Source organism: Eurosta solidaginis, chromosome 3 (genome assembly GCF_040869045.1).
Source record: "Eurosta solidaginis isolate ZX-2024a chromosome 3, ASM4086904v1, whole genome shotgun sequence".
Taxonomy (NCBI): domain Eukaryota; kingdom Metazoa; phylum Arthropoda; class Insecta; order Diptera; family Tephritidae; genus Eurosta; species Eurosta solidaginis.
In genome coordinates, this window is record NC_090321.1 from 166,188,479 (window position 1) to 166,209,849 (window position 21,371).

Consider the following 21,371-nt stretch of genomic DNA (forward strand, 5'->3'; position numbering starts at 1 on the left):
TTTTTTCCTCGAACTACATTGTTTTCTCGTCCATACGCGCTTAGTGTTATGATGATATACGCTCCTCTTGTGCTTGGAGTTCTACTGTTATGCGTGTCTCTTGTCCTTTCAGTTGTGTTTCCATCTTGGTTGTTATACATGTTTATCCTGTTTATCCAGCTCTTATGCCATGTTTGTGGATAGTTCTGATGACATTTCGGACATTTGTGCCGATATTGCAGCCAATATCATGCTCAAATCTGTGTTTGCCATTTTCGGCGGTCTTTCGTTTTTCTCCTCCAATTTTATTGTCTCATCGCCATCAAGATGAAACACACACTCTTCCACGTTAATTCCTTCTGATCCATTGCCTCTCGTAGTCGTGTGTGTAGTTCATATTGTAACGAATTTACTTGCAAATCCTCTTATTTGCCCTTTTGCTAAGTTCGTATCGCTAAACTGTTGAATAAATAACTCCAGTATTGAATAATGGAAAAATGGCCTTTATTAAAGTACTTCACAATAACACTCAAACTGTGCAACGAGTAGCTTACTTAATAACCAAACTGATTGATAGCTCAAATGAAACTCTGCTATTTAAAATAATACTGCTCTTGCTCGCTAGATAGCGTCTTAATCGAAATCTCAAATCAAACTGAATTCCTTCTTACTCGCTTGCGCCGCTTTTATAGTTTACGCTGCATACATCTAGGCTCTTCTATTTCCAGAACTTACCAACTGTTTCGTGTGTTTATAGTTCTCATATAGTTTCTAATTCTTTCCAATTGTCTACTTTTCAGCGTCTCTCAGATGTATGTGAGTTTGTAGTTTACAGTCTCTCGCACACACATAGGCGTATAAGTAAATGCATCTGTGTGTGACATCTCTCGGCTGCCTTATATATGTGTATACATGATTTGATTATTGACGTAAATACCGCTTAGCATGGCCTTAGCATCGCCTTAGTGATGGTATAGTTTAGTGATGCTAATATCCGTGACACTGCCCTCCACCTAAGTCTGATCGTCCCGATCAGACGAATCTCTCGATCTAACCGCTGCTAGCATCGCCAAATGTACCACTCTTCTACTCCGTGGTTTCTCAATGCTTTGTATGCGGTAGATGGTATCACTGATCTTCTTCACAACCTTGTACGGGCCTTCCCAACTGCACCGAAATTTGGATAGAACACCTTTCCGCAGGTGAGGGTTGTATAACAATACCAAATCTCCCGCCAAGAAACCTTTCGAATTATTGTTCTCATGGTACCTGTGTTTCATCGTACTACTCAATACCCTGGTTCGTTCCTTCACACTCTGTTGTTTGGCCGATGAACTACTTCGTAGAGCTTGCGCTGGACGGATTTGCTTTTCATAATCAGTATCGTTCCCACGTTTCCCCACAGTAGTGCGCTCTGGCTTGAAACTACCCTCGCATTCTTTCTCGGAAATTCGTTGCTTCGTTTTCCTGCGTCTTTTAGGTTTTGTCAATGCCAGTGTTTCTCTCGCAGGTACTTTTGATTTTGATTTATTTGGCCCATTCGATCTATCAACTTTTGCCTTTGACTTTCGTGGTCTTTGTCGAGTCTTTTCCACCAGTACCCGATTACTGCTGAACCCTTTTTCCAAACTAAAGTTAAGTGGTATGTCCTGGTTCTTATAGCGCATAATTTTTCTCCGCATATCGATCCTGAGGTCATGTTCAACCAAGAAGTCCACTCCCAATATGACTTCATCAACGATCTCCGCCACAACGAATTTGTGTAGAACCATGACTTTTCCAATTAATACCTCACATACCACTTCGCCTTGGACTTGACTATACTCGCCTGTGACCGTACGCAACCTTGCTCCAGGTAATGACTTTACTCTCCTGTAGACCAAATCAGATCGAATCAAGGAATGAGATGCCCCCGTATCTACAGTCAGTACACGCTCTTTACCATCCACATTCCCTCTGATGGTAAGACTGCTTGATTTCCTTCCAATCTGCGACACAGATATCACAGGACATTCAATAGCCGCGGCAAGTTTTCGTTCTTTACATCCGACACGCTCTTGCTCATTTCCACCAGCTTTGCGTTTACGGCCACCCACATTGTTGGCACTATTAGGACCAAGATCGCAATGACGTGCACTGTGACCTGGGTTGCCGCACTTGAAACATTTAATAACTCCGGCATTCTTCTGTTGAGATCCCTTCAGTGCTTCCAAAATTGTATCTACCCACTCTGGCCTTTCTACTTCCACACGGCGTGCTTTGAAAACTGTCTTACACAAAAGCGAGGCTGTTTCCTGAGTCAGCGCATGCGATATCGTTTCAGCAAATGTTAGTTTTGGATTCGCATATGTAGCCCGCTTCGTTTCCACATCTCGTATGCCATTTATGAAACTCTGGATGTTTACCATTTCAGTGTATTCCACGGGTGCGTCCGCATTTGCGAGATGAGCCAATCTTTCAACATCCGAGGCAAACTCCTGCAAAGTCTCATTCGCTCTTTGGTGACGGTTTGGCAACTCGATTTGGAATATCTGTTTCCTATGCTCGCTTCCATAACGTCTCTCAACAGCGGCCATTAATGCTTCATAGTTGTTCCGCTCTCCTTCGGGAATCGTCTGTAGAATTTCGGCTGCTGGCCCTTTCAATGCCACGAATAGAGCTGCGACTTTATCTTCAGCATTCCATTGGTTCAGTGCTGCGGTCTTCTCAAACTGTAGCTTAAAGACCTGAAAAGGAACAGAACCGTCAAAGGATGGTGTCTTTACCTTTGGATTACTCGCTGAAACAGCTGGACGATGTAATTGCAAATCCTGTATACGACCTCTCAAAGCATCCACCTCGGCTTCGATTTTTCCTCAAACTGCGTCATTTTCTCGTCCATACGCGCTTCGAGTTTTGATGATATACGCGCCTCCTGCTCTTCGAGTTGTACTGTTATGCGTGCCTCTTGTTCTTTCAGTTGTGTTTCCATCTTTGATGTTATTTCTGACGACATTTCTGCAATACGTGTCTCCTGTGATTCCATCTTGGATGCCATATATGTTTTCTGTTCTTCCAGTTGAGTTTCCATCTTGGATGTTATCTGTGTCGACATTTCTGAAATGCGTGCCTCCTGTGATTCCAATTGTGATGACATGTTGGTAGATATTTGTGATGACATTTCGGACATTTGTGCCGATATTGCAGCCAATATCATGTTCAGGTCTGTGTTCGCCATTGTCTGCGGTGTTTCTTCCATTTTTGTTATTTCCTCGCCATCAAGATGAAAGTCTTACTCTTCCACATCAATTCCTTCTGCTTCCATTGCCTCTCGTAGCCGTGCCTGAAGTTCAAGTTTAACGCCGCTTGTATTCAATCCACGTCTCTCCAACTCCTTCTTTAGTTGCTGGATCTTCAATTCACTGAACTTTGCCATGTCCTTGTTGTCCTCTGGAATTTATTCAACAATTCCTCTTCTGACACAAATTGTAACGAATTTGCTGCAAATCCTCTTATTTGCCCTTTTGCTAAGTTCGTATCGCTAAACTGTTGAATAAATAACTCCAGTATTGAATAATGGAAAAATGGCTTTTATTAAAGTACTTCACAATAACACTCAAACTGTGCAACGAGTAGCTTGCTTAATAACCAAACTGATTGATAGCTCAAATGAAACTCTATTTAAAATAATATTGCTCTTGCTCGCTAGATAGCGTCTTAATCGAAATCTCAAATCAAACTGAATTCCTTCTTACTCGCTTGCGCCGCTTTTATAGTTTACGCTGCATACATCTAGGCTCTTCTATTTCCAGAACTTACCAACTATTTCGTGTGTTTATAGTTCTCATATAGTTTCTACTTGTTTCCAATTGTCTACTTTTCAGCGTCTCTCAGATGTATGTGAGTTTGTAGTTTACAGTCTCTCGCACACACATAGGCGTATAAGTAAATGCATCTATGTGTGACACAGGCATGCTTAACCAACGAACCGAATTCTTTGACGTTCTTAACGTTAATAAACGAAACGAAATGACTTTGTTTCGTTTATTAACGTTGATTATCGTAACGAAATGATATCGGTTCGTTGGTTAAGCATGCCTGGTGTGACATCTCTCGGCTGCCTTATATATGCGTATACATGATTTGATTATTGACGTAAATACCGCTTAACATGGCCTTAGCATCGCCTTAGTGATGGTATAGCTTAGTAATGCTAATATCCGTGACAATATTTATTGCCAGTTGTATTCAACCCAACTTTTTTTTGAGTTGCTGGATTTTCAAATCATTTAACTGTCCATGTACTTGTTGTCCTCTGATATTTATTCAACAATTCCTCTTCTGACACCAATTGTAACGAATTTTGGGAAATTCCTTATTTTTATACACCTTCTGTTATCGTTCGAATCGCTGAACTGTCGAATAAATAACTCCAATATTCAGTATGGCAAAATCGTCTTTGTTTACAACTTTAGTGGCAGTTTTATACTCTCGGATACCTCGTTCACCAATTTTTCCTAAGGTGTAGGCTTTTCGCGAAAAGCTGCTTATTTGTGTCTCCTTTATGTATCTGATATTTACGTTTCTCTTCCAGTTATATGCGTGTGTATGTGTGAGTAATAACTTCTGCTCTTAGCTGCCGACTACATATATGTATGTGAACAGTTAGCTTAGCGGTTTATATGTTTGTGTCACAGCATGATTTGATGTTTACATGTACATATGTGTGGCTGCTTACTTTGCTGTTGTTGTGCATTTATTAACTAGGAGTATAGTGATGTATAGAACTGCTAATATTCGCCACAATATTTATTAATCAAATATCATACCTCCGCAAGATTAAAAACGTTCAAATTTAAAAGTATTTTTTATTCTAAAATTAATGTATCCTCGGGAGAAAAGTGTGCCCTTAGTGTGATTATTCATGAATAATTATTTATGATTCATAGTTTTAAACACTTAATTCATCTTTTCATCATATTTGATATTATTGGAAGATTGTATTTTACTTGTTTTAGATTAATATTTGATAGATAGATCGCCAAGGAGGGCTCGTGCAAAGGTAAAGTCATATTATCCCGAAGCATGGAAGAGTTGAGAGAGAAGATCCCAATGTCTCAACTCCCGAGGGATGATATCCTCAGGCAGATAGTTTTTGAGAAAAGGTATAAAGTAGAACTGGGAGACAAGGGTACATGGAAGGAAAGCAAGAATTGAAAGCATCCAGCAGCGACATAAAATAGTATGGTACACCGATGGCTCGAAGACGCCAGAGGGGATTGGATCTGGAGTCTTTGGACCCAAAGCCAAGATATCGGTACCCCTGGGAGCATACCCGAGAATTTTTCAAGCGGAAGTATTCGCCATAATCCAGTGCGCTGACCTGAACCTTCAGCGCGAATACTCCAATGAAACAATTGCCATACTCAGTGACAGTCAGGCCGCCCTCAAGGCAATCTCAGCATTTGGAATAAATCAGCACTGGTCCTTGAGTGCGTTGAAAAGCTAAATCAACTATGAGCACACAACGAACTACTGCTGGCTTGGGTTCCTGGCCACAGGGGGGTTGAGAGTAATGAGCAGGCGGACAGCTTGGCCAGGGAGGTAGCAGCGACACGACCTATTAGTCCCGAGCCGTTCCTGCCAGTAGGCCCGCAGGAATTTAGGGGGCATCTATTAGTAGAAGAAAGAAAAAAGAGGGAAGAACACTGGCGCAATATGCCAGGCCTGAGACAATCTATGTTACTGTTAGGGGGCTACAGCACAACTCGATATAGGGCATTGACAGCCCTCGAAAGATAACCTAAGAATCCTAACAGCTATTCTTACAGGACACTGTAGACTGAACAGTCATATGCAAAAGGTGGGTATAGTATCGGACAGCACATGCCGATTTTGTGATCGATCAGCGGAGACGGCGGACCATATCCTTCTGGAGTGTATCGCAATCTCAAGACGTAGGGCTAAGTTTATGGGCTCACCATGTCCAGAGCATTCTCACATTAAATCCCTCAAGCCAGGTGAACTGCTAGGGTTCATCAGAGATGTTGGCATCGATGATGTGCTGTAAAGCAGCTGAGGGCACAATAGACCAATGGTCGCAGTGCGATCCTCAATTAATTATCTATCTATCTAACATTTAATACTTTTCACAATCATTTTCTGATCATATTTAAGAATATTTCTCAATCATACTAAATAATGTGATTCACGGTTCGAATCCCGGTGGAACCTTTGATAACATTACAAAATTGCCTGATGATGATTATGTTGGCGGTTTTCGAAATGGTTCCATCGCAATATGCCAGTAAATGTTTCTTTCTTTTCAGTTTCTCTTAGAAAACATAATAATTGAAATTCAATTATTATAAGCAGGTGTTAAGCTCATGAATTCTTAAATATAAGTATAAACTGAACACACCATTAAACAAACATACATAAATATGTAAAACTGAGCCCGAGTTTACAAAGCTTTTCATTCGCATCGAAGAAGAACTTTACAAAAACAAATCTACATGGCGCACAAATTAATATAGAGACAAAATGTCTCAATTGTGTTGTTAGTGTAGAAATGAGAAAAACTGAATTAAGCATGAAAACAAATACCAGCAGGATAGCCTAGTGGTTAAGGCAACTGCAGTTTCACCATGTGATTCAGGGTTCGAATCCTGGTGAAACCTTTGATAACATTACAAAATTGCCTGATGATGATTACGTTGGCGGTTTTCCATCGCAATATGCCAGTAACTATTTCTTTCTTTTCAGTTTCTCTTAAAAAACATAATAATTGAAATTCAATTATTATAAGCCGGTGTTAAGCTCATGAATTCTTAAATATAAGTATAAACTGAACACACCATTAAACAAACATACATAAATATGTAAAACTGAGCCCGAGTTTACAAAGCTTCTCATTCGCAACGAAGAAGAACTTTACAAAAACAAATCTGCATGGCACACAAATTAATATAGAGACAAAATATCTCAATTGTGTTGTTAGTGTAGAAATGAGAAAAACTGAATTAAGCATGAAAAAAAATATCAGCAGGATAGCCTAGTGGTTAAGGCAACTGCAGTTTCACCATGTGATTCACGGTTCGAATCCCGGTGAAACCTTTGATAACATTACAAAATTGCCTGATGATGATTACGTTGGCGGTTTTCGAAATGGTTCCATCGCAATATGCCAGTAAATGTTTCTTTCTTTTCAGTTTCTCTTAAAAAACATAATAATTGAAATTCAATTATTATAAGCCGGTGTTAAGCTCATGAATTCTTAAATATAAGTATAAACTGAACACACCATTAAACAAACATACATAAATATGTAAAACTGAGCCCGAGTTTACAAAGCTTCTCATTCGCAACGAAGAAGAACTTTACAAAAACAAATCTACATGGGACACAAATTAATATAGAGACAAAATGTCTCAATTGTGTTGTTAGTGTAGAAATGAGAAAAACTGAATTAAGCATGAAAACAAATACCAGCAGGATAGCCTAGTGGTTAAGGCAACTGCAGTTTCACCATGTGATTCACGGTTCGAATCCCGGTGCAACCTTTGATAACATTACGAAATAGCCTGATGATGATTACGTTGGCGGTTTTCGAAATGGTTCCATCGCAATATGCCAGTAAATGTTTCTTTCTTTTCAGTTTCTCTTAGAAAACATAATAATTGAAATTCAATTATTATAAGCCGATGTTAAGCTCATGAATTCTTAAATATAAGTATAAACTGAACCCACCATTAAACAAACATACATACTAAATTATGTTTTGGAATCCTTTTTGAATACGATTATGATGCATTTTCCGTAATATTTTATACATTATTTGATACTATATAATGGTCATATTTTAACCCTACACGAGAAACCTTTAACAAAATATCTAGAAATCATCCTAGACAGTAAGCTGTCATGGAAGCTCAACGTATAGGAGAGGGTGAAGAAGACATCGACGGCAATTTATGCATGTAAAAGAATCCTGGGGTATACGTGGGGTTTATCGCCCTCTCTTTCTCATTGGCTGTTTACAGCAATTGTAAACCTCATATACTATGGAGTCCTTGTTTGGTGGAAAGCCACAAAAAACAACCTACCCCAAAAAATTAGAGGGGGTATGCAGGCTATCAATGCTTAGCATTACGGGAGCCCTGAAAACAACCCCGACGGCTGCACTGTATGCCATTCTGCACATTCCACCTATAGAGCTGATAGCTAAGAACACAACGTTAACAACTGCAACGAGGCTCAATACCTCGAGGCAGCTTGAGCGCAGACCATACGGCCATAGTAATATAGTGGCATCAAATACAGGACGAATATACTACCTGATTCCCTCATTGCGCTTCGAGGGCTCCTAATGCTACAATAAAGGTGGATGGTTGGCTCAAGGGTGCTCAAATGGCGATACATGTGTACACCAAACTGGAAAAATCACAATTTTCTTGATTTAATCAAACACTAAAACTTGCATTCACATTCAATCATGCGAATAAACTCATAATGAATAAACTCAGCATCTGTCTTTACAAGACTCTGTTAGCATGTTTGCAATCGAATGACCGAACAGGTTTTGCGTACGATTGAATTGATCAAACGAATGCAAGCGGAGAATAAAATCAAAGCACGACAATTAGTATCGTTTAGTTAGGCAAACAAACAGAATCGTAAGCAATGTTTATATATATTTTTATGTAGCTTGTCGCCGTGACGTAAGGGCAGAAGAATCATGCAAATATTCAGACGCATGGAGTTTTCATATTTGCATTTTCATTCCGATGAATATAATCGCGTTTGAGGCAAACGAGCAAACGCCTGAATTGATTATATTCACGCATGCAATAAGTTAGTTGATTTTAAATCAATGTCGATTATGTTCGTTTAAGCAAGTTGTATTTGACTGAGCACTGCCTCTTCTGGCGTCACATGCCTTTAAATTAGGCTTGGTCAGTGATAGTAGATGTAGGAAGTGTGATTTGGAGGACGGAACGATCGAGCACGTTTTGTGCTGTTGTTGTAGCGATAAGGACACTCCCCGAAGGCCTTTAGGATTGTTATGTTGTTGTTGTTGTTATGGCAGTGCTTTCCGCAAGGTCATTGAATCTGCCTCGACTCGTTTTATACACGAGAGAACGTGACCTTATAAGACAGCAAGATCTCGGCGACCCCCAAATAAGGGATATAAAGCAACGCATCCGATTGCTTGTGGATGAACACAACCGGGCGAAATTGGAGGAGCATTTAAAGAATTGTAACCTCTCTGCCGGTGTGGGAAAGCTTTGATCCACCGTAAAGTTCCTATCGAATCCGTGACATCCCGCCGCCACGGCCTCCATGACCGCATTTTCCCCACGAGCTGGTATTTCGTTTGTTTCCAGAGGAAGTCGAAGCTTCCTTCTCTTCACTAGCTTTTAGAAAAGCTTGGAACTTGTTTAAATTGCTTAATCCACAGGCTTAGGAATTTTTACGGTATTAAGAAATTTGATGCTTCCCAAGGCAGCCGGTTCTATGTACCGGAGCGACTAGGGATTTTCCCTGTTGAAACAGCAAGTTTCCTTGGACTCCCGTTGGGGGACATTGAAGACAATTTGTGATTGGTCGCACCTATTGGATGGGGCGAAGCACTGTTACAACTTGGGAGTGTTATCATTGTTGATGGCCCTTTTCCGGATGCAGATCCGGTACGTTCCGGTAACACGCACCATTAAGGTACTACCCCGACCATTTCGGGAAGAATTTTGTATGACCACATGAAACCTTATAGGCCATACCGCCCTCCCACCCCATAGATCCATAACGAAATTAGGGTCGCCAGAGCCTCGGATGTTAAAGACACAGGATTCGGCACGAGTAGGTGAGGCTGACAATTTGGTTGGAGAAGCTATATATTGTGCTGGAAACCCCTTCAAAGGGTTGCGCTACACAACCCCTTGCCTAAATTTGGTATTTTAGTCGCCTCTTTCGACAGGCATACCTACCGCGAGTTTATTCTAAACCCCCTAAACCGTTGGGATCATGTTTTGTGCTGTTCTATCTACCGGAGCCACTCGGGATTTTTAATCCCGACCAAGGGCTGTCATTTCAGTGTAACCCCATTTTATTTCTTGCGTCCCTCCCACAAATTGTCATCTTCGGAGCAGTTCCTTGCAGCTGGACTACTCCACACTCTCCTGCTCCGGGAAGATATTGAACCTAACACAGGTCCCAGGCTGTGGTTCTGCTGCATATGTCGGAAAAGGATTTATCTCAGACGGTCATACGATTGCCAGTGTGTCACGTGTAAAATAATCGTTCAGGCTGTTCTGGGTTTGAACCCAACGTTCAGCGCCTCCCGAAATTTCTACAAAACCACCGCGGTTCACTATCAATCGTACCTCCACCACCTTCTAGCATTCGCATTCTAAGGCGGCGATATATTTTATAACGCTTTAGGATTGTAATATTTCCTGAGTGTACACACCCAAGCACGGGTACATCATGTACTCACCTACCGCCACAGCTCCATCGACTACCGTTGATGAAATCGAACAGAAGTTCGCGACCACCCGATATAATTGTATTTACAAAGCCTGCTAAATACATTACAAAGCTCTTTGGGATAGTATAGGCTCCAGTCGTGATGCCTATTGTGAGTACGGTGTTGGTGAACTCAAGCTAGCTACAGTTTACAGCGAATCCATTTTGGTAGTGAATATACAGCAGCCAGGATTGTTGCCAGATAGTAGTCACTGGCGCACTTTGGAACTACTTTGCCAAAGGTAGGGCTAAGCGCACTAAGACGTGTATAAATCTCAGAGGCTACCATCTAAAAACCCCTGACATGTTGATGAAACTTTTCGTCTGTCAGGTCCTCATAAAGAGAATCTTTCTTCTCAACGCTTGGCCTTGAAGGCCTTGGGGAGTGTTATCGATGTTGATGGTCTTTTCCCGGATGCAGATCCGACACGTTCCGATACCAAGCCCGACCATCTCGGGAACGATTTGTTATGATCACATGCGACCTTCTAGGCCATACCGCCCTCCCACCACCCGGATCCATGAGGAGTTCGGGTTCGCCAGAGCCTCGGCTGTTAATGAAACTGGATTCGCGCTATATATTGCGCTGGCAACCGCCTGAGAGGATTGCGCTACACAACCCCTTGAATCTATTTGGTATTTTAGTCGCCTCTTACGACAGGCAGTATAATTTTAAAAAGTTTAATGTTCATTATTTAGTTGTTGTGGTAGCAGTGCTTCGCTCCATTCAATAGGTGCGACCGATCACAAATTATCATCAATATCCTCTAACGGGAGTCCAAGGAAACATGCTGTTTAAACAGGGGTGGACCATAATGTGAGGGGTGTTATAGACGTTGGTTCCACATTACAATTAAAGAGATGGTTGGTGTCATGTGGGGACACATTGCAAGCGGGGCATACATTTTGTATGTCGGGGTTGATTCTGGATAGGTAAGAGTTTAACCTGTTACAGTATCCAGATCCAGTGGATTAACCTGGCATAAAGGTCCGACGCCTGTTTGTGGAGTTCACTGAGGACCTGCTTGTGTTTTTTTGCTTGATACGGCTGAATTCTCAGGTACCGTATTTCCTCACAATGCTTACGGAGATGACTCATCAATCAGATGTCTGTTGGGATGCCCAGGTTTCTGGTTATTCAACAGGAACTGTTTGGTTAGCATCTCATTTTTCTCCCTGATGGAGAGTATTCCTGCCTCATTATGTAGATGGTGTTCTGGGGACATAAGAAGACAGCGCGTGGCGGTTCTGAGAGCAGTATTTTGGCAGGCCTGCAGCTTCTTCCAGTGTGTAGTTTTTAGGCTTGGCGACCAAATAGGGGACGCGTGGCATGTAATCGGCTGGCCAATTGCTTTATAAGTGGTAATGAGCGTTTCTTTGTCTTTCCTCAAGTACTGCCAGCAAGAGATTTGAGGATTTTATTACGGCTCTGGATTTTCGGTACAATTGCGGCTGCATGCTCACCAAAATGTGGATCCTGATCAAACGTCACACCCAAGATTTCGGGGTGTAGGACAGTCGGTAGCGTAGTGCCATCAACGTGGATGTTTACGGTATTAAGAAATTTGATGCTTCCCAAGGCAGCCGGTTCTATGTACCGGAGCGACTAGGGATTTTCCCTGTTGAAACAGCAAGTTTCCTTGGACTCCCGTTGGGGGACATTGAGGACAATTTGTGATTGGTCGCACCTATTGGATGGGGCGAAGCACTGTTACAACTTGGGAGTGTTATCATTGTTGATGGCCCTTTTCCGGATGCAGATCCGGTACGTTCCGGTAACACGCACCATTAAGGTACTACCCCGACCATTTCGGGAAGAATTTTGTATGACCACATGAAACCTTATAGGCCATACCGCCCTCCCACCCCATAGATCCATAACGAAATTAGGGTCGCCAGAGCCTCGGATGTTAAAGACACAGGATTCGGCACGAGTAGGTGAGGCTGACAATTTGGTTGGAGAAGCTATATATTGTGCTGGAAACCCCTTCAAAGGGTTGCGCTACACAACCCCTTGCCTAAATTTGGTATTTTAGTCGCCTCTTTCGACAGGCATACCTACCGCGAGTTTATTCTAAACCCCCTAAACCGTTGGGATCATGTTTTGTGCTGTTCTATCTACCGGAGCCACTCGGGATTTTTAATCCCGACCAAGGGCTGTCATTTCAGTGTAACCCCATTTTATTTCTTGCGTCCCTCCCACAAATTGTCATCTTCGGAGCAGTTCCTTGCAGCTGGACTACTCCACACTCTCCTGCTCCGGGAAGATATTGAACCTAACACCGGTCCCAGGCTGTGGTTCTGCTGCATATGTCGGAAAAGGATTTATCTCAGACGGTCATACGATTGCCAGTGTGTCACGTGTAAAATAATCGTTCAGGCTGTTCTGGGTTTGAACCCAACGTTCAGCGCCTCCCGAAATTTCTACAAAACCACCGCGGTTCACTATCAATCGTACCTCCACCACCTTCTAGCATTCGCATTCTAAGGCGGCGATATATTTTATAACGCTTTAGGATTGTAATATTTCCTGAGTGTACACACCCAAGCACGGGTACATCATGTACTCACCTACCGCCACAGCTCCATCGACTACCGTTGATGAAATCGAACAGAAGTTCGCGACCACCCGATATAATTGTATTTACAAAGCCTGCTAAATACATTACAAAGCTCTTTGGGATAGTATAGGCTCCAGTCGTGATGCCTATTGTGAGTACGGTGTTGGTGAACTCAAGCTAGCTACAGTTTACAGCGAATCCATTTTGGTAGTGAATATACAGCAGCCAGGATTGTTGCCAGATAGTAGTCACTGGCGCACTTTGGAACTACTTTGCCAAAGGTAGGGCTAAGCGCACTAAGACGTGTATAAATCTCAGAGGCTACCATCTAAAAACCCCTGACATGTTGATGAAACTTTTCGTCTGTCAGGTCCTCATAAAGAGAATCTTTCTTCTCAACGCTTGGCCTTGAAGGCCTTGGGGAGTGTTATCGATGTTGATGGTCTTTTCCCGGATGCAGATCCGACACGTTCCGATACCAAGCCCGACCATCTCGGGAACGATTTGTTATGATCACATGCGACCTTCTAGGCCATACCGCCCTCCCACCACCCGGATCCATGAGGAGTTCGGGTTCGCCAGAGCCTCGGCTGTTAATGAAACTGGATTCGCGCTATATATTGCGCTGGCAACCGCCTGAGAGGATTGCGCTACACAACCCCTTGAATCTATTTGGTATTTTAGTCGCCTCTTACGACAGGCAGTATAATTTTAAAAAGTTTAATGTTCATTATTTAGTTGTTGTGGTAGCAGTGCTTCGCTCCATTCAATAGGTGCGACCGATCACAAATTATCATCAATATCCTCTAACGGGAGTCCAAGGAAACATGCTGTTTAAACAGGGGTGGACCATAATGTGAGGGGTGTTATAGACGTTGGTTCCACATTACAATTAAAGAGATGGTTGGTGTCATGTGGGGACACATTGCAAGCGGGGCATACATTTTGTATGTCGGGGTTGATTCTGGATAGGTAAGAGTTTAACCTGTTACAGTATCCAGATCCAGTGGATTAACCTGGCATAAAGGTCCGACGCCTGTTTGTGGAGTTCACTGAGGACCTGCTTGTGTTTTTTTGCTTGATACGGCTGAATTCTCAGGTACCGTATTTCCTCACAATGCTTACGGAGATGACTCATCAATCAGATGTCTGTTGGGATGCCCAGGTTTCTGGTTATTCAACAGGAACTGTTTGGTTAGCATCTCATTTTTCTCCCTGATGGAGAGTATTCCTGCCTCATTATGTAGATGGTGTTCTGGGGACATAAGAAGACAGCGCGTGGCGGTTCTGAGAGCAGTATTTTGGCAGGCCTGCAGCTTCTTCCAGTGTGTAGTTTTTAGGCTTGGCGACCAAATAGGGGACGCGTGGCATGTAATCGGCTGGCCAATTGCTTTATAAGTGGTAATGAGCGTTTCTTTGTCTTTCCTCAAGTACTGCCAGCAAGAGATTTGAGGATTTTATTACGGCTCTGGATTTTCGGTACAATTGCGGCTGCATGCTCACCAAAATGTGGATCCTGATCAAACGTCACACCCAAGATTTCGGGGTGTAGGACAGTCGGTAGCGTAGTGCCATCAACGTGGATGTTCAAAATGGTCGACATTTGGTACTTCCATGTTGTAAATAAGGTCCCGGAGGATTTAGTCGGTGATAATGCCAGGTTTCGCGAGGCGAAAAAACTGGAGAGATAAGGGAGGTAGCCGTTTATTCTGTTGCAAAGCTCATCGATCTGTGGGCCTGGGCCTGTGGCCATTATTGTGCAGTCATCGGCGTAGGAAAGAATAGTAACTCCTTCTGGTGGCGAAGGTAGCTTTGATATGTAGAAGTTAAACAAAGGTGGGGATAGGACACCACCCTGTGGCACACCTTGTTTAATTCTTCTTGGTTTTGATGTGTCGTTTCTAAATTGCACCGATGCCTGCCGACCACCCAGATAATTTGCGGTCCACCTTTTATGACAATGGGCAAGGGTATACCCTATGGTGGGGGTTTTGATTTAAACCACGATTTATTTGGCTGCTAATGGAAATTAGCGCGGTGGTGGTGGTATGGAGTTTTCTGAAGCCATGCTGATGACAGGCTAGCTGCAAATTTGCTTTGAAGTAGGGGAGCAAAATGGCTTCAAGCGTCTTGGCTACTAGCGATAGGAGAGATATCGGGCGATATGACTCTCCTATGTTAGCTGGTTTCCCAGGCTTTAGTAGCGGGACCAACTTGGCCATTTTCCATTTTTCGAGAATGACGAAGGTGGAAAGAGACCGTTTGAAGACATGCCCTAAATATTTGAAACCCTCTTACTCTAGGCTTTTAAGCATCCGCATGGCTATGCCGTCTGGGCCCACTGCTTTGGAGGTTTAGCACGACCGATGGCATCCTCAACCTCTTTGGCGGTGATGGTAATTGGAGACGCGCTGAATTTATGCTTATGTGCGTGTCTGTTGGCCCTCCGTCTATCTTTGTCGACCGTAGAATGCATTACATACTGTCGGCAGAAAGCGCTCGCGCATTTTTTCGGATCTGACAGCACTTTATCGCCAAAGGCGATAGAAATTTTGTCATTGTGCTTAGACGGATTCGATAGGGACTTTACGGTGGACCAAAGTTTACCAAAGCTTCGGGAATCCTTCCGGTGGGAATAAAACGAGTCGAGGCAGATTCAAGGACCTTGCGGAAAGCAGGTGGTCAGATGTCAATATTCCCATCGGCTGCTAGTTGACGGAGTTTACCATTCCTGCGCTCACGATGGATAGATCTGACGAAATGTGATAGCTTCCTACCATACGAGTGGAGACGCCCCCGTTTATTGTGCAGACCGTGGTTTCCTCTATTTTGTCCGCCAACACCTCACCCCTGCTGTCCGCCTGTAGGTTAGAATGCCATAGATCATGATGGGAATTGAAATCGCCTAAGATAGTGCGTTTATCGCCAATGAGTAGTGCGCTGATATCAGGGCGGTTTCTACTGGAGTAGCAGGTGACAGGAGGAATGTAGATGTTGATGATTTCTAGCTTTACATCGCCTGACCGGACTGATATGCAATGACGTTGTAGGGCACGGTCCCTGAGGCCGATGTCGGGATCGAATAGATTATATTGCACTGAGTGGTGGATGATAAACACAAGGCCACCTCCATTTCCGCTTTCGCGATCTTTTCTGTGGACATTATACCCATAACAAGTCTGCAGAGCAGATCTTGCTGTGAGTTTAGTCTCTTGAATCGCAGCAATGCGGATGTTGTGCCGCTTCATGAAATCGACTATCTCCGTGATCTTCCCAGTTAATCCATAACAGGTTAACTGCAGAATTCTGAAGTGCAACGGAGGAGACGACGTCGCTCTGGGAGTAAGTGACGGGTCACTACGCCTGGGTTGTGAAAGGCTAGGACGCAGTTGCTGTTGTGGCCCTGGGACTTGACGCCCTTGGGTAAGCATTGGGGTACCCGGTGTGTATGGGTTTGCGGCCTGGCAACATGGCGCTATGAAACCCGTCGGGGATTGCCGTCGCGGATACCAGAACATATAGGAAAGTTACACCGTCCAAGGCAAGAGCTGCATTTGGCGGATGTCGCAAACATATATATTCTGTGCTGGTAAACGGTGCAAAAGGAGGTAGGGACTAAGAGTCTGTTTTCCTGACCTACACGATTGCTGCCTGAAAAGAGGGGGAAGAAGACGGGGGCAGGGCTGATGCTCGACAATGCTCCCGACTCTACTACGGAGGTTGTATGTATGAGTGGGAGCGGCCGTATGTGTTGGTGGTGCCGTGGGGCGCGAGCAGCAGTGGGTTAGGGGGTCAGAATATACCAGCGGTAGGTATGCCTGTCGTAAGAAACGGCTAAAATACCAGATTCAAGGGGCTGTGTAGTGCAACCCTTCAGGTTGCCAGCGCAATATACAGCTTCTCCAAACCCAATTGTCAACCTCACCTATCCGCGGCGAATCTTGTTTCACTAACAGACGAGGCTCTGGCGACCCAAGCTCCCCATGTTGTTGTTGTTGTTGTTGTTGTAGAGATAAGGTTGCTCCCCGAAGGCTTTGGGGAGTGTTATCGATGTGATGGTCCTTTGCCGGATACGGATCCGGTATGCTCCGGTACCACAGCACCATTAAGGTGCTAGCCCGACCAACTCGGGAACGATTTATGTGGCCACATTAAACTTTCAGGCCATCGCCTCCCTCCCCACCCCAAAGTTCCATGAGGAGCTTGGGGTCGCCAGAGCCTCGTCTGTTAGTGAAACAGGATTCGCTGAGGATAGGTGAGGTTGACAATTGGGTTTGGAGAAGCTATATATTGCGCTGGCAACCTGAAGGGTTGCGCTACACACCCCTTGAATCTGGTATTTTAGTCGCCTCTTACGACAGGCATACCTACCGCGGGTTTATTGTGACCCCCTTACCCGCTGGGGGTTCAAGCTCCTGATGAAACTGGTGGGTGCGGAGGGAGGGATGACGGCCTGATGGTCGGGCTAGCACCTTAATGGTGCTGTGTTACCGGGGTGTACCGGATCTGTATCTGGCAAAGGACCATCACATCGATAACACTCCCCAAAGCCTTCGGGTAGCAACCTTATCGCTACAACAACAGCAACAGCAGCAGTGGGTATTTGTTGTGGCTTGCTGAGCAGCAGGGCTGCTGGAAGGTAGTAGGGGGGGGGGGGGGGGAGGGGTGCTAAGGCGTAGACTACGGGACGACCTTGGGCGTGAACAGCAAGGAGCCAAAAAAGAATTATAAAAGTTACGTGGACGTCGGGTTTTGGGATCTAGCCCAGAACAACCTGTCCGATGCAACCATCCCTTGCACGAGACACACTGACAAGAGTATGACCGTCCTAAAAAGATTATTTTATGGCAGACGCAGCAAAACCATTTCTCAGGACCGGGGTCAGGAGACGGACCCGGATTGGATTCGATACCTTCCCGAGGCAAGAGAATATGGAGCAGTCCCGCTGCAAGGAGCTGCTGGGAGGATGACAATTTGTGGGAGGGGCGCAACAAATTAAATGGGGTTACACTGAAATGACAGTCCTTGGTCGGGAAAAATCCCGAGTCGCTCCGGTACACTTGTGCTATCCTAATGATGGTGGGTGATAATAGTCTTGTACTTATGAATATTTTATGCAGTCGGCAAAAGGATTTTAATGTCGTACACTTTAATGAGAAAACCCTAAAATGGAATGCAGAAAATGGATCAGGTTAGGAGAACATTTGAGCAATCTTCGGTGGATGTTATATGTGTGTCGGAGACATGGCTCAGACATGAGATAAAAGATGCGCACTTTGAGATAGATGGGTATACAATGTATCGAAATGATCGAATGAATACTAAGGCTGGTGGGGTAGCCATTTTCTGCAAAAAATATCTAAAATCGAGCATGGTATCCCATGCAGGCGGAGGTACAATGTAGTACTTGCTGGTTGGGGTGTCCAATCCCCTGTCTAAAGTCCTCTTGTCATGGGTGTACAATCCCAATAGATGTTTTAGTGTAAATGATTTCTTTAATACGTTGTCTGTAGTAGCTGTTATGATGAAATAATAGTATGCGGTGATTTTAATGTAAATATGTCATCCCGCCTTTTAGATGAAATGTCTATTGTTGGTCTTTCTTTAGTAAATTCCTCGTTGCCGACTAGATATGAGAATAACTGTTGTCCTAGTCTACTAGATTATTTCATTGTGTCTGATTTGTCTCTGTCTTAAAGTTCGACCAAATTTCGTTTGTGTCTCACCATGATTTAATTTTCTGTTTCTTTGACATTACTTTTGATCATGACAATTTAAGTAGTTTCGGTTCCTTCAAGTTTTCCTGACTATCGCTCGATCAATTTTAACAACTTGAGTACTGAGATGTCTTGTGTTGACTGGACTTATTGCTGGAGCTTGCCATCAGTAAATGATAAGCTAAACTTTTTAAATAATATATTGTTATCTTTTTATAATGCTCATGTACCGATGCGCAGAGTTCAAAGAAAATCTCGATCTTGCCCATGGTTCAACAAAACTGCTCGTAATATAAACTGTAAACGTAACAAAGCCTATGCAGTATGGAAAAGGAATCGAACTGATATAAACTGGCGTTCATATACGAATATACGGAATGTAGCTACTGCAACTATAAAACATGAGAAGCAGGCATACTTTCGAAAAATGTTAAATTCTGAACTTCCTAATGTGTTGTGGCGTAACTTGAAAAGCCTTCGTGTACATGTTAAAGACAATCCTGATTGCTCGCTAGACCCTGAAGATCTGAATGCAGTATTCGTTAATTGTGCTACCTCTTCCAATGACCCAATCACCCACCCCATACATTGTTCTGTGACTTTTTCTCAGAAATTTGAATTTTGTGCTGTGTCGGAGCATCATGTGGTGAGGTGCATTTATAATATACGCTCAAATGCTATTGGTGAAGATAGTATTCCTGTAAAATTCATAAAAATTGTTCTTCCACAGATACTGCCAACCCTGACCCATATTATCAACCAATGCATCGCAACCTCATGCTTTCCTGATGTCTGGAAGATCGACTCTGCCCTTCCTGTAGCTAAAAATAAGTCCGCCATAAGCATCGTTCCTGCCTTTTCGAAGACTTTTGAGATCTTGTTATCAGAACAGATTCATGCTTATATTGATAAGTTCAATCTACTTTCCCCATTTCAGTCTGGATTTAGAGAAAAGCATAGCTGTTCAACTGCAATAATCAAAATCTTGGATGATATTCGGGACAGTAACATGATAAAAATGTTGTGTCTGCTCCACTTTTCCAAAGCGTTTGATTCTGTCAACCACATGTTGTTATACATGAAGCTAAAGTCTTATTTCGGTTTTGGGGACTCTGCTTTAAGTCTCATGAGGAGTTACTTGGGTGGTAGAGCGAAACGAGTGAAGGTGGGATCGCAAGTCTCTAGTCTTAAAATGTTATCTAATGGTGTCCCCCAAGGTTCTATATTTCGACCGTTATTATTTAGCCTATTTATTAATGACATATTTACCACCAAAGTTGGAGGCCACCGTGGTGTGATGGTAGCGTGCTCCGCCTGCCACACCGTATGCCCTCGGTTCGCACCCCGGGCAAAGCAACATCAAAATTTTAGAAATAAGTTTTTTCAATTAGAAGAAAATTTTTCTAAGCGGGGTCGCCCCTCGGCAGTGTTTGGCAAGCGCTCCGGGTGTATTTCTGCCATGAAAAGCTCTCAGTGAAAAGTCATCTGCCTTGCAGATGCCGTTCGGAGTCGGCATAAAACATGTAGGTCCCGTCCGGCCAATTTGTAGGGAAAATCAAGAGGAGCACGGTGCAAATTGGAAGAGAAGCTCGGCCTTAGATCTTTTCGGAGGTTACCGCGCCTTATATTTATTTTTTTTTTATGTATGCTCAAATGCATGCTTATGCAGATGATATACAACTTTATATGTCTGGAACACATGCGCAAGTTTCTGAACTTTGTGCAAAGTTTAATAGTTTGTCAGCTATTCCGTCTTGGGTGCAAAAATTATCTTTCCGTTAATAGTGAAAAGTCGTATGTGTTACCTATATCAAAGAGGATAAATACAATAAGAGCCGTCACTCGTTATTTTTTAGGCATTTACTCGATGTATACTGAGAGGTAGTCGCTACTTTTTTTTTGGGCGAGATGTTTATAAATGTCTTCTATACATTTTCGTGTGGTATTTGTGTTTATTTTTCCGACTGTATTTAACTAACTTATTTAATTCTCTTTCCAAAAATCACAGTTGCACAAGGGACCTACACGGCATGGATAAATGCGAGACAATTAAAAATGTCCGTCTCAGAAAACATTCGGCATCAATTTTTTCAATTTCCAGCGAAATACTCCCCACAAAATAACGAGTGACGGCTCTTATTGTATTTATCCTCTTTGCCTATATCCAAAAGGCGAATTAACTCTTCAAATCTACCAGCTTTATACATCAATAATAAGTGCCTTAATTACGTGTCTAAAGTAAAGACTCTGGGGGTTGTTATTAACTCTAGTCTGTCTTGTGATGATATATTATCGCTGTTATCACTAAAGTTTACTACACTCTACGTAATCTACGAATGTCTGCCCCTTTCACCCCACTTGGAATAAGGAAGCGGCTTGCTATACAACTAATACTACCAATTATCTGCTATTCGGAATATATATACAGCAAATTAGATTCAAAATCAGCACATAAGATTGATGTCGCCCTTAAACATGTCACGCGGTATGTCTTCGGGTTGGCTAAGTATGATCATATATCTGCGTGGAGAACTGAGTCTCTTGGGTTGTGAAATATCTGAGTATCTTAAGGTAAGAAACTGTATATTTGTGTGTCGTTTGATTGCTGATA

General features: G+C 43.1%; 1 protein-coding gene across 2 annotated transcripts in view; it reads left to right on the forward strand.

Moving 5' to 3' along the window:
* LOC137244576 (beta-glucuronidase-like) overlaps positions 1-21,371 on the forward strand; it is a 126,443-nt gene that overhangs the window by 58,228 nt on the left and 46,844 nt on the right. The window contains exon 12 of one of the 2 annotated variants that reach the window (XM_067773760.1): positions 20,769-21,331. The exons of the other annotated variant lie outside the window; for it this stretch is intronic. The gene's annotated coding sequence lies outside the window, so the exon portion shown is untranslated. The remainder of the gene's footprint in view (positions 1-20,768; positions 21,332-21,371) is intronic. 2 annotated transcript variants of the gene reach the window in all.